Source organism: Octodon degus, unplaced genomic scaffold (assembly GCF_000260255.1).
Source record: "Octodon degus isolate 3935 unplaced genomic scaffold, OctDeg1.0 scaffold00075, whole genome shotgun sequence".
Lineage (NCBI taxonomy): Eukaryota > Metazoa > Chordata > Mammalia > Rodentia > Octodontidae > Octodon > Octodon degus.
The window spans coordinates 2,881,168-2,894,771 of record NW_004524651.1 but is presented as its reverse complement, the minus strand read 5'-3'; the positions used below and the strand labels follow the sequence as shown (position 1 = coordinate 2,894,771).

Sequence of the window (13,604 nt, the reverse complement as noted above, 5' to 3'; positions counted from 1 at the left end):
ATGTATTTAGGACAGGGTCTACAAGGTCTCACTATGTAGCTTGGACTCGTAGTGATTCTCCTGTTTTCAGCCTCCCAAGTGCTGGGATTACAGGTGTGCACCACCATGCCCAGTCTTAATCGCCATCTCAGTGTGCCCCAGGGGCGGGGCCAGCACGACATGCCAAGGATCAAAACCCTGGCCGCTGCGCTCTGCCTAAGCAGGTGCTTTAGTCTGCTGAGCTATCTGGCTGGCCCTTCAAAAATATATTTAAAAAAATTTAAAATCTTGGCATACTTTTAGATTTAAAGAATAATTTCAATGATTTTGCATAGCCAGGGAGATAGCTCAGTGGCATATGTGCCTGCCTGGCAAGCTCAAGGTCCCAAGTTTAATCCCTGGTACCGCACACACACAAAAAGATTTTATGTAGTTCTTACATGCCCCTCACCCTGTTATTCCTGTGAACATCTTAAATTCCTCTATACTTGTCAAAACTGAGAGATTAGCACTGGCGTGATAATACTAATTGAACCCCAGGCTTATTTGTATTTCATCAGTTTTTCCATTCATGTTCACTCTGGTCTTAGGATCTAATCCAGGATGTTACATTATACTTAATTCCTTTCCTTGGGTGTTTGATAGTTCCTCAGTCTTCTTTTATTTTTAGGTTTTGGGGTGTGTGTGTGTGTGTGTGTGTGTGTGTGTGTGTGTGTGTGTGTATGATGCTAGAGATGAGACCCAGCAAGCACCAGACCCCTGAGCTCCCTCCTTTCAAGATGGAATTCCTCCTAAATTCCCCATGCTGGTCTCATATTTATGACCCTCCCAACCCAGGTTCCTGAGTAGCTGGGATTACAGGCAGATACCACCATACCTAGCTGAATTTGCTTCTTTTCCTTTCTTTTTGTATGTGTGGCATTATGATTACCTTTACTGTGAGGCATTTGCACATGTTCTTAACAGTTCTTTGGAGACAGCCTCTTGCTTTGTAATTTAGCCTGCCCCTAAACTCACTTTGTATCCCAGGCCAGCCTCGAACTCAGGGCAAGCCTCCTGCCTCAGCCTCCCAAGTGCTGGGATCATAGGCATGCACCCACTCACCTGGCTCTCCATAACACATTTTAATTCCTCTTTTGTCCCCTTTCCCTTCCATCCATTCCTGCTCTCCGCAACTTTTGTTTCCCCTCCTATTTACAAAAATTCTATTTTCATTTTTTTCCTTGATTCTTTTTGCTATCCCCTTCCCTTCCCACCATCTCGTTTTCCCCTTCTATCTGAAAGAGAACTCCCTACTTCCTGTTACCTATCTTTTACTTTGTCTTTTATGTATAGTGTTGGTTACTTATGTAAGAGAAACCATGTAGTATTTAATTCGTGTTTCCAATTTATTCACTTAACTTACCATTTTGAGGTGCATCCACTTTCCTATAAACACCTTGAGTTTATCCTTTATGGCTTCATTATGTATAAATACCACATTTTATCCATTTGCTCATCTGTTGCTCATCAGATAGGCTACTTCCAAAGTTTAGTTATTAAAAATTCTGCTGCTATTAACGTCGGCGTGCATAGATACCACGCTACGATGAGGCGGTTCTTCTGGGTGACTCCGACAGTCTTGAGAACTGGTCACGTATCCTATCGAGTGCCTCCCAGTCTGCATTTGGTTGATGTGTTTCTCGAGATGTGAGTGCTCACAGGTAAGTATTCTCATCACGTCCCGCTGGGGGTTCACAGGGCCACGGTGACACCCCCGGGGCTGCTCCCCACGTCCATCATGTGGCTACAGCCGTGCTTGAGAGGGTCCTGCGCTTTACGTTGCTAGCTGGATGTGGTAGAAGCCCAGTCCACTTTCGAGAGCTAGGAAGCAGAAGCTAGATTTCAGCTCCTAAAGAAAGAAGGAGATACGTTATTTCCTAGATATAATATTTCCAATTATTTTGTAAGGAATGTTTGTCTCTTGCCCCCATGTAGTCCTTAAATGTTTTATCAGCATGGACTCATGCATGTTTACTTTATAGATCGATTATAGTCCCAAAGAACATTTATTTATTTAATTAATTTTATTTTTAAATTTTTCTCACATCCGATGGATAATGTGGCCACGTCGTAACAAGGTTTGAGGGAGGCGCATCTCATGCATAAAGCATGAACACCCAATCATCACGCTCATGAACCAAAGGATCCCATTTATTTATTTATTGTCCTTTTGAGATAGGGTCTTACTATGCAGTGGAGGCTGGCCTTGAACTCACTTTGTAGCCTAGGCTGACTTCAAACTCATGTTGATCCTCCTGCCTCAGCCTCCTGAGTGCTGGGATTACAGGCATGTGCCACCAGATCCAGCCCCAAACATTTTTTTTTGTTCCTCCACATCTTCCATCTTTGGCCATCACAAGTTTTTGTGCAGGCTCCTGGCTCCCTCGAGACACTGTCATCCATTGATCCTCTTAGCACTCTGACCTTCTGCTAGGACGACTGTTCTTGGCCATCTTGTATTTCTTCTGTCATAGGCTTAGAATTCATCGTATTTTCTAAGAAGTCTGGGTCACCCATGTGCGTCTGCAGCCTGGATGCATCATGTCCTAGAGAGCATGGGGGCTTCGGTGGCATGGGCGCTCAGGAATTTCAACCTGGAGAACTGAGCTGAGTGGGAAATCAGCAAGGTGAGGCCGTCCACGGCCCCGAGGCACCCGTCCAGCCTGAGTGCGCTCTGGGAGCAGATGAGCGGCCATCCAGAAGTTAAGGGAGAAATTGCTAACAAAAATGAAAAGCTGCTGTCATTGCTGAAAGATGTATACGTTGATTCCAAAGATCCTGCATCATCCCTGGTGGTAAGAGGTGCTGAAACAGCAAGAGAAGAAGAAATTCAGGTTGCCAAAGGACCAGCACTTTGGCGTGGATATGAAGAACATTCCCAAGGGCAGAGTTTCCATTGTAGAGGTCTTGACGCTTCTCAATAATCATAAACTTAATCCCAAAGCGTGGACTGCGGAGAAAATAGCACAGGAATACCATTTAAAACTGGAAGATGTGAATGCCCTTCTCAAGTATTTTGTTACTTTTGAAGTCAAGGACTTTACTCCTGAAAATAAGAAAGCAATAGAATCAAAATAAAGAAAATCATGAAATTACTTCTGTGTATATCTCGCCCCCTTGTCCTGTTTATTTCCATTTTAGCATCCTAAATTATAAAAATTACTGAGTATATGATGCCTTACTTTGAGAGAATTCTATTTATTGAGCTCTGACTTCAGATTGCTAATAGAAAGTATTTTATTTTTTAAAATCTTTTAATTTGGTTTAGGCATAGTTCCTATGTATATGTCAATGTGACTAACCATAGCTACAAGTTTATTGTAAATGAAGGAAATGTGTTATTTTGGGCACATGATACAGCTTTAAATGTTAAGTGTTTTTAAAAGCCACATGACTTTTGGGTCAATAGAGTACTTTTATTAAAAAAAAGAAACAACTTTAATCAGTATAAACTTGTATTTTAAAATGATAAACCATTTAAAACCATTTTCCTTAGGTCAGAGGATTTAGCTCAGTGGTACAGCACCTCCCTAGCAACTGTGAGGTCCTGAGTTAAATTCCTAGTGCCCCCTGCCAAAAAAAAAAAAAAGAATTACTTTATGTAAAGATCAGTAGTTGAATCACCAGCACTGCTGTTTCTGAGCCATCTACATTCTGTGGTTAGGCACCTGTAAATATGGCTTTTATTGCATGGTGTCATGTAATAAAGTACTTCTGTGTCATTCTTTAGCAAAAAAAAAAAAAAAAGAAGAAGAAGTCTGGTTCCTCTTATTTAGGAATGGTAATTAGAAACCAGGTGCCGGGTATATACACAGGTACAATATCATGCTTTTATTTTTTATTTCTTTATTCTTTTGTGGTACTGGGGATTGAACTCAGGACCCTGTGCTTGCCAGGCAAGCACTTATTCTACTGAGCTATCTCAGTAGAATAAAGCTATCTCTTTATTATTGCAATATCATTGCTTTTAGTCTGTCTCAGTAAACAGAGGTAGCACAGATGTGCACATACTACCCCACATATGATACCTAGTTCCAGCCAGGCCTGTATCCATCCATCTGGGCAGAGATTTGAAGCTAAGCAGGAATTCAGAGCGCAACTTTTTTATGTGGATACCCTGAGGGTTTAGTGAAGGAGGTAAATGTTTGAGCAACGTTGTCAAGTTTTCTTCTATAAATGGTGGATAAAAAAATTCTATCTGCAGTAGGATGCATCCTATATCCTTAACCCCTTCAAATTTATATCAAATCTGCAAGAAGCCAGGCAAGGGACGGAATGGTTCATACTTACTGTGGACACCAGAACTCAATATTGTAAGACATACATTTAGTGAAAAATGAACTTTGGGTTACACTGTTAAAATATAGTTGTAAATAATTATGACATTAAAAACATCATCAGATTATTAATAAGCAACTATGAACATAACCTCATGTTATATCTTTAATTAATTAGTTTATTTGTTGATACAGGGTTTCAATCTTACAGAGGCTGATCTTGAACTCAGTATGTAGCCCAGGCTGGTTTAGAACTCTTAGTGTTCTTTCTGCCTCAGCCGCCCGAGTAGTAGGATCACAGGCATGTACCACCACACCCAGCAGAGCTTTAAATATTTTTTTCTTAATGCATCTTGTGCAGAGTATCACTATACAGCTCGGACTCCTAGTGATCCTCTTGTTTTCAGCCTCCACAGTGCTGGGATTACAGGCATGTGCCACCAAGCACGGTCTTGGTCCCCTGCTCAGTGTACCCAGGGACGGGGCCAGCCAGGCATGTGCAGAACTTTAAATTTTATTGCAATAATTATAGCAACCTGATGTTCAACTGACAGACTTCTTTCGTGGAAGCATCTGATCCTAAGAACCGAGGACAAAAATTCTTCAGATGAGAGAAGGAGCTAGGATATGGAAAGCAGAAAGAAGCCAGGTTGGAAAGAAGGGATGCACTGTGGGACCTGCTCGCCAGGCCTGCAAAGAAGCATTTGAATTTCTTGAAGGCTGCAGAGAGCTCAAGGGGTAGCCGCGTGTGGCCCCAGCCCTCGTCCCGTCTGCTCTGCGTAGACCAACATTGCTGTGTTCAGAAATCTGCTTAACCTTTCTATCAGCATCAGTTTGTGTTTATTGGAGTCTCGGGATGGAAGCCATGTGGTGTCCACAATAGGAGGATAAATTATCCTTGCTCCCTCGGAGGTGACCAGAGTCATTCAGGAGCCTCTTCCTCCTTCCGGCCCAGCTGCAGGGGCTACTTCCCTCTCCCTTGGGAGAAAGCTAAAGGCAGACTTGGAGTAAGACAGATAGACAGACAGACTGACAGAGTGGGAAGGAAGGAAAGGGAGAGGAAGATGGAGCGGGGGGAGGGGCAGAGACAGAGACAGAGAGACTGGGACAGAGAGAGACGGAGAGGATCATATACTGAATTTGGTCTTAATGTGAGTATGGGCCAACTATAGTTAGACTGTCCCATCTGATGACATTCAGTGCAATAATGGCCAGATTGTCTAGGCTGGTCTGTATTACCTGGTGACAATTTGGCCCCAAAGTGCTCCCTTACAGTGATGCTCAACAGGCTAAGTAAGGGAGGCTGTCGGCCTGCTTCGAGCTGGGATGCCAGATGTGTGTACCAACGAAACCTGAAAAGACATCTGGGCCAGAACAAAGACCAGGGCCAGGGCGTGGCCAGGGATGCGGTAGGTCTGGGAGGAATGTTCTAGGATCCCATTTCAGAAGGAAATCTAGGGAAGTCGTATGGGAGAAAATCTAAAACATCACACAAGAGCCATTCTGCGGAGATAAGATGCTCTGGAGGGGGTGTGGCTGCTAGGGGCCTGGCAGTTAAGAAGGGAAGGGGTGGGGGGCGAGGAGGGCAAGTTGGGTCTCCTTGTTCATGTCACCCCTGCCCCAGAGCTGAGAAATTGGGAGGACTCACCCGGGCTGGGAGAGTAAGCAAGACTTTGGCTTGTGTTTGCACAAGTCTGGGAAGCGTCATGTGTGTGGTAGATGCTGCCATGGAGAGGTAACAGAGGTGAAGAGGAAATCAGTACACTTAGGCAGCGAGAATTCTTTTCTGCTTTTTTTTTTTTTCCTGGTACTGGGGATTGAACTCAGGACCTTGTGCTTGCTAGGCAAGTACTTATTCTACTGAGCTATTTCCCTGGCCCTGCTGTTCTTGTTGAGGCAGAGTGTTGGTAGCAATCCAGGCTGACCTGGAACTCACTGTGGAGCCCAGGCTTGTATCAAAATTGTGGTGCCCCTCCTGCCTTAGCCTCCCAAGGGCTGGCATCACAGAGCCAACGCACACAGCAACACCGGGAATATCAAGTGGATTCCCTGCCATGTCACAACTTTTTCTGTGAGGAAATGCCTGAGAACATGCCAAAGGGTCAGAGGTGACCCCAAGTGTGGCTGGAATTCATATGTGAGTGTGTGATCCCATGTCAACTGGAAGGGAGAATTCCTCTGTGAAGTCTTCCTGGGAAAACATCAAACAAAACAAATCTGAGATTTCATAAGAATTCTGTTGTATTACTTAACTTCTCACTTGGGTGAAGAAGAAAATACCATGCTCTTTGCTGGTAGGCATCGGAGGCGCTGGTACAAATGTGTGGGCACGAGAACGTGAAGAGCTCACAGCTATACTGTCCCAATGTCTGAGCACAGCACCTCCAAATGCCAGTCTGGCACACAGGCCAGGAATTAGTATATGTCCCCAAACATAACTTTGTTTTGTTTTTTCTTTTTTAAAAAATATTAATTTTATTGAGAAAGAAGTAGCAATGAGACAATTTCAAAACAGGTTAGTAGGACAGTTACAATAATTAATACATTGTATATTGTTATCTTCGTAGTAGTTATTCATAGTACAAGATGCAGACATGACATCCTGTTTAAACACGACGAGTTCAAACTTCCTTGTCATTGAATTAAGAGAAAGTAGCTATATATCTATGCTATTTTAAAAAATTTTTTATTTATTTATGTGTGTGTGTGTGTGTGTGTGTGGCCAGCTCAGCCCACCAGGGGGCGGGGCTGGCTGGATGAGGTGCTGGGGGATTGAACTGTGGTCCCTGTGCTTTGCTAAGCTTGTTCTAAGTAGGTGCTTTAGACCACTGAGCCATCTCACCAGCCCTATGCTAACTACTTTTAAAATAATTTTATTGGGAAACAAATAGCAATGAGACAGTTTCAAAACAGATGACTAGCACAGTTTCAATAATTAATACATTGCATATTGTTATCTTAGTGGTTATTCATTGTATAAGATGTAGACATGATATCCTGTCCACAAACACTATTACAACAAATCTTTCTATTCATTGAATTAAGAGAATGCAGCTATATATCTATCCTAAATATTTTTTCCATAATTTTATTGAGAAATAAATAGCAATGTGACATTTTCAAATCAAATTGGTAGGACAGTTCCAATAATTAACACATTGCATACTGCCTTCCTAGTGGTTATTTGTTGTACAAGATGCAGACATGATATCCTATTTACAAACACAATTAGAACAAATCCCTCTATTCCCTGAATTAAGAGAATGTAGCTATATATCTATCCTAACCACTTTGAATGCACAGATACAAAATGGTCATTCATCTATATCCCCTTTTCTTGTTTAGCTCCATCACTTAAATATTATAGATGTGTGAACTCAGCAAAATATTCCAAAATTGTCCAGTAGTCCATAATAGTACTGGATCTTCCAATTGACTGGTAATTGTTTTCTTTTTTTGAGATAGGGTTTCACTATGTAGTTCAGTCTGGCCTTGAACTCACTGTGTAGCTCGGCCTGGCCTTGCATTTGTGGTGATCCTCCTGCCTCAGCTTCCCAAGTGCTGAGATGACAGATGTGAACCACCATGCCCGGCCTCTCACTCTTGAGTTCTTTCTGCCTCAGCCTCCTGAGTGTTAGGATGACAGGAGCATACCACCCTGTCTGATTTATAATACATTTTTACTGAGTTGGCTACATAAATGTTGGTTGTGGCCTCCTAATGAGCAACTCCTAGGACTTCTCAAGGTAGCTTTTTGGACTAGATGCAAAAGTGAACGAAGAGCCACCAACTGTATGAACAGCATTAACCCCTTATGAGGCAACTGAACCAACAGAAGCTGTGCGATCTGTTCAAGGTCACAGAATTAGTGACAGTCAGCACTGAGCAAGGGCCAGTCTCTGCAGTTCAGAAAACCACATTGCTTTTATGCAAATGGCTGGCGCTACAGTTTGTGTCTAGTTGTCCTCCAAAAGCCTCATGCAGTCACAGGATGGCTTCTAGAGTTTGTGATGAATTCATGATCCAGTGCTGGGATTATGGGTGTGAGTGCTATTCCCACTCTGAGGTGGGTAATCTGCATTACAATGTAAGGAGGGGAAAGAGAGGGGCCGGGGAGATGGCTCAGTAGAATAAGAGCTTCCCTGGCAAGCACAAGGTCCTGAGTTCAATCCCCAGTTCTGCAAAAAAGAAAGAAAGAAAGAAAGAAAGAAAGAAAGAAAGAAAGAAAGAAAGAAAGAAAGAGGCTAGCTAGCTGCTATAGCACCTGCCCTTCCCTTCGCTCTCTGCTGCTTTCTGCCACCATGAGTTGCTGTCCTCTGCCATGTGCCACTCTGCCTTGGAGCCAGCTGTGTACGGACTGAAACCACCACTAACTGTGAACTAAATAAACCTTTACTTCCTTCATTTTGGGTGTCAGGTATTCTATCCCAGCAATGGGACAAAAGTAACCAAGACAGTTGGTATCAGATAAAATGTCAGATGATTCCCTCTAAATTTGCTGCAGGGTACTAACAATTTCTTCTTGGACACTGAATGTTGTGCTCCAACATAATCATCTCCAAGACGGGTTCTTCTTGAGCTCTTATTTTGTTTTCTTTGACACTAGTATCCTTGTTTTTGCTCAAAGACCGGGTGCTGAGCTGATGTTACACTCAGCTGGGGAGAGAATTTAAAACCCAGGTTTAAACTGGGCCTGGTGGTACACATCAGTAATCCTGGCATTTGGGAGGTTGAGACAGGAGGCTCACTGTGAGTTTGAGGCCAGCCTAAATTATAAAGCAAAATATTGTCTTAAAACAGCTAAACCAAACCAAGCAAAAAACACAAATAACAAAGAAAGAAACAAACTGGCACATTATAGTCTCAGGACCGGCCTCAAGGATATGTGCATGAACCAATGGGAGCCACTGTGTCACAAGACTCTGGGATTATTAAGAAAGAGGAGGAATCTCCTTTCTTCAGGAACTTGTAACAATAAGGATGAACTGAGGACACTTGGTAACTACAAAGAAGTCCACCCAAGAGAGGCAGAAATAAGAATAAAGGAAAGTCAAATCCTAGATATAATGTCTGAAACCTCAAATCATAGGTGTTAGGGAGAATTGCTCTTTCTTGGGTTCTATGATCTAATGGATAATCTCTTTTTGTTGAGAAATGAATTTTTTAAATTGATGTTTCTGACCTTTAGAATAAAAGGTCCCAATGAATGCAACATTGTTTTGTTTATGTAAAATAATTTCAGAAAGGAAGAGGATAGAAGCCACTAGAAAATAAATCTGTAGTAACATGTTAGCATGCTGGATTGTGAATCGAGATTTTGAATTAGTTAGGACTACTTTCAGCTTCAAGTTACAAAACATCCATCTAAAAACAACCTAAGAAGGATGATTATCCAGGCTATAGCCAGTGATACAGCACTTAGAATTGTGCAGCTGCCCTGGCTTAGTTCCAGAGCTTCACAAACATACACTCCAAAACACTGATAAGAGTATAAAATGTAGAGACAGAGAAACCAGAAGTCCTGGGGTAGACGAACCAATCAGTGCAACACTACCTATGAGAATGCAAAATCTCTTTTAAAATTTGGGGCAATAATTGGGAAAAGGTGGGACTGTGAGATCTAGGATAAAGATATTCGAATGGATTCAGATGAATCTGGGACCCATGAATGCCTAATTCCCCCTAAAATTCTTTTCCTTCAAGCTCTCTTTTTTCTGAGATGGAGTCTCACTCAGGCTGGCCTTTAACTCCCTTTATAACCCTGATGGCCCTCAAATCCCCAGCAATCCTCGTGCCTCAGCCTCCCAAGTGCTGGGATTACAAGTGGCACCACCATGGCTTGCTCTTTACTTTCTTTACAACAAACTTATTTTCAAATAGTCTAAAGTTTATAATAAGTTATAAAAATAGCATAGTGTTCTTGGATACCCCTTAGCCAGTTCCACTGGGTGCTAATATCTCTAATGTTTTAGATCTATAATGTCCCCCAAAAGCCTTGTGTTGGAGCTGGGACCTGACTGTGGGGGGCAGTCTCTGGGGTCATGGTCTGGGGAGGGCATTTTCTCCCTGGTTCCTTTTTGCTTCCTGCTTTCTGATCCCATTCAGTGAGCCGCTTTTCTCTGCTAGGCTGGGGACATTCTGTCTTGGAGCCAGTGTACCATGGACTGACACTCTGAAGCCATGAGCCAAAACAAATTTCTCCTGTTAAGTTGCAGCACCAGGTATTTTGCCCCAGTGATGGGAAACCCGCTAAGCAGTCCTTAGAGTACAGCAAAACACCCTGTCAAAATGAGGAAGCTGATGTTCGCACATACCATCAACCCAGGCATAGACCTTATTCCTAGTTTGCTAGCTTTTATGTGTAAATCTCTGTGTGTGGGTAGAGCTCTATGAAATTGCCTCATAAATGTGGGTCACTTTACTTTCATCCTGTCAGAGTACAGACCCATTCCATCCCCCAAAGAAACTCCCCTGTGTTCCTCTTATGTGCTGTCTCCCAATTCCTCTGCTATCGCTATAATTTTGTTACTTCAGGAACATTTGCCAGTTGGGAGCATACAGTATTACTGTTTGTGACAATGCCTTTGAAATTCCTCCAAGTTGTTACAAGAACTAACAGTTTGTTCTTTCTTTCCTTTCTCTCTCCATTTTTGCTGATCCAGGATCTCACTATGTAGTTCAGGCTGGCCTCAAACTGCCAGTGATCCTCCTGGCTCAGCCTCCCAAGTGCTGGGAGGACAGGCGTGTGCCTTCATGTTTGGCCAACAACTTGCTTTTTATTGTAGAGCCATATTCTGTTTCCTTGAGCTTTGTTTACCACCTTTTCTCCAATGTTGGAGCAGACTCGCCTTCCATTGCATGAAACACCTGTGGTGTTTCTGATGTTCACAAACCACCTCTGAGAGCCGGCCAAATACCTCAGTGGATGCCAGGGGATCAATCCCCAGACCTGCCGTGCTGGCCTAGCCCCGGGGTGCGCTGAGACAGCAATTGAGACTGGGTGTGGTGGTGTGGGCCTCTAATCCCAGCTCTTGGGAGACTGTAAACAGGCAGATCACTACGAGTCTGATCTAGTAGTGAGACCCTGAACACCCTGAGACTCTTCCCTAACAAAATAAAAAAAAAAAGGAAAAAAAAGAAAGAAAAAGAAAAAGAAACCACCTCTGAATCACTTTTTCCTCCTTTCTTTGTTTCTTTCTTTCTATTGTACTGGAAATCGAATTTAGGACTGTGTGCATGCCAGGCAGGCCGTGCCAATGAGCTGTATCCCCCACCAGAAGCATTTTCTTGCCTGCCCTGGGAGAAGGCAGTGAACAAACCAAATAAATAAACACAGCCATGTATGCAGGGCAATGTTTCCATTGCCAACACCCAGCATGGCTCACGATGCCGCACAGTATAGCCTGGGCATGCGGGCAGTAGGGCCATCTAGACTGTGCTAGTTCTATCTGTGATATTTATTTGACAAAATGGCCTAATAATGCATTCCATTTCAAGGAATGGATAATTAGGATAGTGAAATTTTTTCTTTTCTTTTCTTTTTGGCTGGTTCAGGCTGCCTTAAGGGCGGGTCTGGTAAGGCCAGTGGAGCTGGGGATCGGCCTTGAACCTTGGTATCCTGCACCTGACTGCGTTTGCATGAGCAGGTGCTTAAAAGACTGAGCTAACCGGCAGGCCCTCTGGAATTTTTTCTTTCTTTGTGAAACAGGGTCTGCTCAGGCTGGCCTTGAGCACACTTTGTAGCCCACGCTGATCTTGAACTTGCAGTGATCCTCCTGACTCAGCCTCACAGTGCTGGGAGGGTGGTGTGCACAGTGCACCACCACACCTGGCTCCATCATGATGTTTTAGCTGCTGTCTGGATAGAAGTCAGTTCACAGTCCTCAGGACAGCCTGTGGCCAATATTTATCTTACAATTTTTCTCTTTCCTGCTTTTCTCTCAAAAAAGGACTAGAAATCCTTTTTGAGTGAAGGGTGATAGGGAAGGGCAAAGTACCTTCTTAGCAATTCCTAGGCATTGGTTAACCACTGCAGGGTCCAAATAAGTTGCCGCATCTCTTGGTCAGACAGCTTGGTTGTATAGTCTGGTAGCAAATCTAGCTTGAGATCAAGTGCATTGCAGTACTTCCCCATTCCCCTCCCTCCAATGTTTTGTTTTTGAGACAAGGTGTCACTATGTTGCCCAGGCTGGCCTTGAAGTTCTGCACTCAAGTGATCCTCTGGCCTCAGCCTCCTCAGTGCTGGGACTATAGCTAGCTTGTGTGTGTGTGTGTGTGTGTGTGTGTGTGCATGTGTGCACATGCATGTGTGCATCTACGTGTGTGTCTGTGGTAAACAGTGGGGATTAAACCTTGGGTACTCTATCACCAAGCTATATCATTAGCCACCATTCTAGTTCTTGTTCTCTCTCTCTCTCTCTCTCTCTCTCTCTCTCTCTCGGCCTAAGTTGTGCAGGCTGGACAAGCACTCATAGTCATCCTACGCTGGACTCCCAGAGGGCTGAGACTACAGGCATGCACCACTATATCTTGCTTTCCCTGGTTTCTGAATGTACAGTTGGAATTGAGATGCTTACCAGTTGGAATAACCAGCACATTACCTCCTGATACGTGGAATGAGACATTGCGGTATTGCAGTAAGAAAGTCTGACTAGGAACCTTGTAACTGCTCTTTTCTACTGAAAAGCAAGCCCAAAACAATACCACATCCTGGGGGAATTAGAGGGAGTGCCAACATGAAAGACTTGAGAAATGCAGCGATAGCAGTTTGTATAGCGTTCTTACTTAACGTGCCTATTTAGCTTGCAAAGGAAGGTGGGTCCTGGGTTTTGCTGTACACTCAGTTTTGATTGCAGCTGCTGTTCTAGATGAGACCTCTGTACTGGAGCAAAGAAATACCGTGTGTAACTCTAGCTACTGAAATGGTGATCTGCAATGCATTTTCTTTATATCACCTGACAAGTAGCACAAGCATAGTGCTTTCACCTGGTAGGGACAGCAACATCACTGTCTTAGCTCAGTCCCAAGTCAAGGCATTGGATTTAGGCTCCATGCTACTCCTGGAGGACCTCATCTCAATTTACTATACTTTTTTTTGTATTTTAGTTCAGGGTCTACAGGGTCTCACTATGTATATGGGACTCATAGTGATCCGCCTGTGTTCAGCCTCCCAAGAGCTGGGATTACAGGCATGCACCACCATGCCCAGTCTCAATCGCTGTCTCAGTGCGTCCCAGGGATTGAACCCCACCCTCTGTGTCTGTCTAAGCAGGTGCTTTAATCTGCCAAGCTATTTGGCTGGCCCTT

At 43.5% G+C, this 13,604-nt stretch overlaps 1 non-coding gene and 1 pseudogene across 1 annotated transcript; one reads left to right on the top strand and one right to left on the bottom strand.

The window, feature by feature from the left end:
- Positions 1-2,065: 2,065 nt before the first annotated feature.
- LOC111817966 lies at positions 2,066-2,167 on the bottom strand. Its single transcript, XR_002822053.1, has one exon. It is a non-coding gene; the product is annotated as a small nucleolar RNA U13 (small nucleolar RNA).
- Positions 2,168-2,321: 154 nt separating this feature from the next.
- Positions 2,322-3,385, top strand: LOC101574932 (annotated as a pseudogene).
- Positions 3,386-13,604: the final 10,219 nt, after the last annotated feature.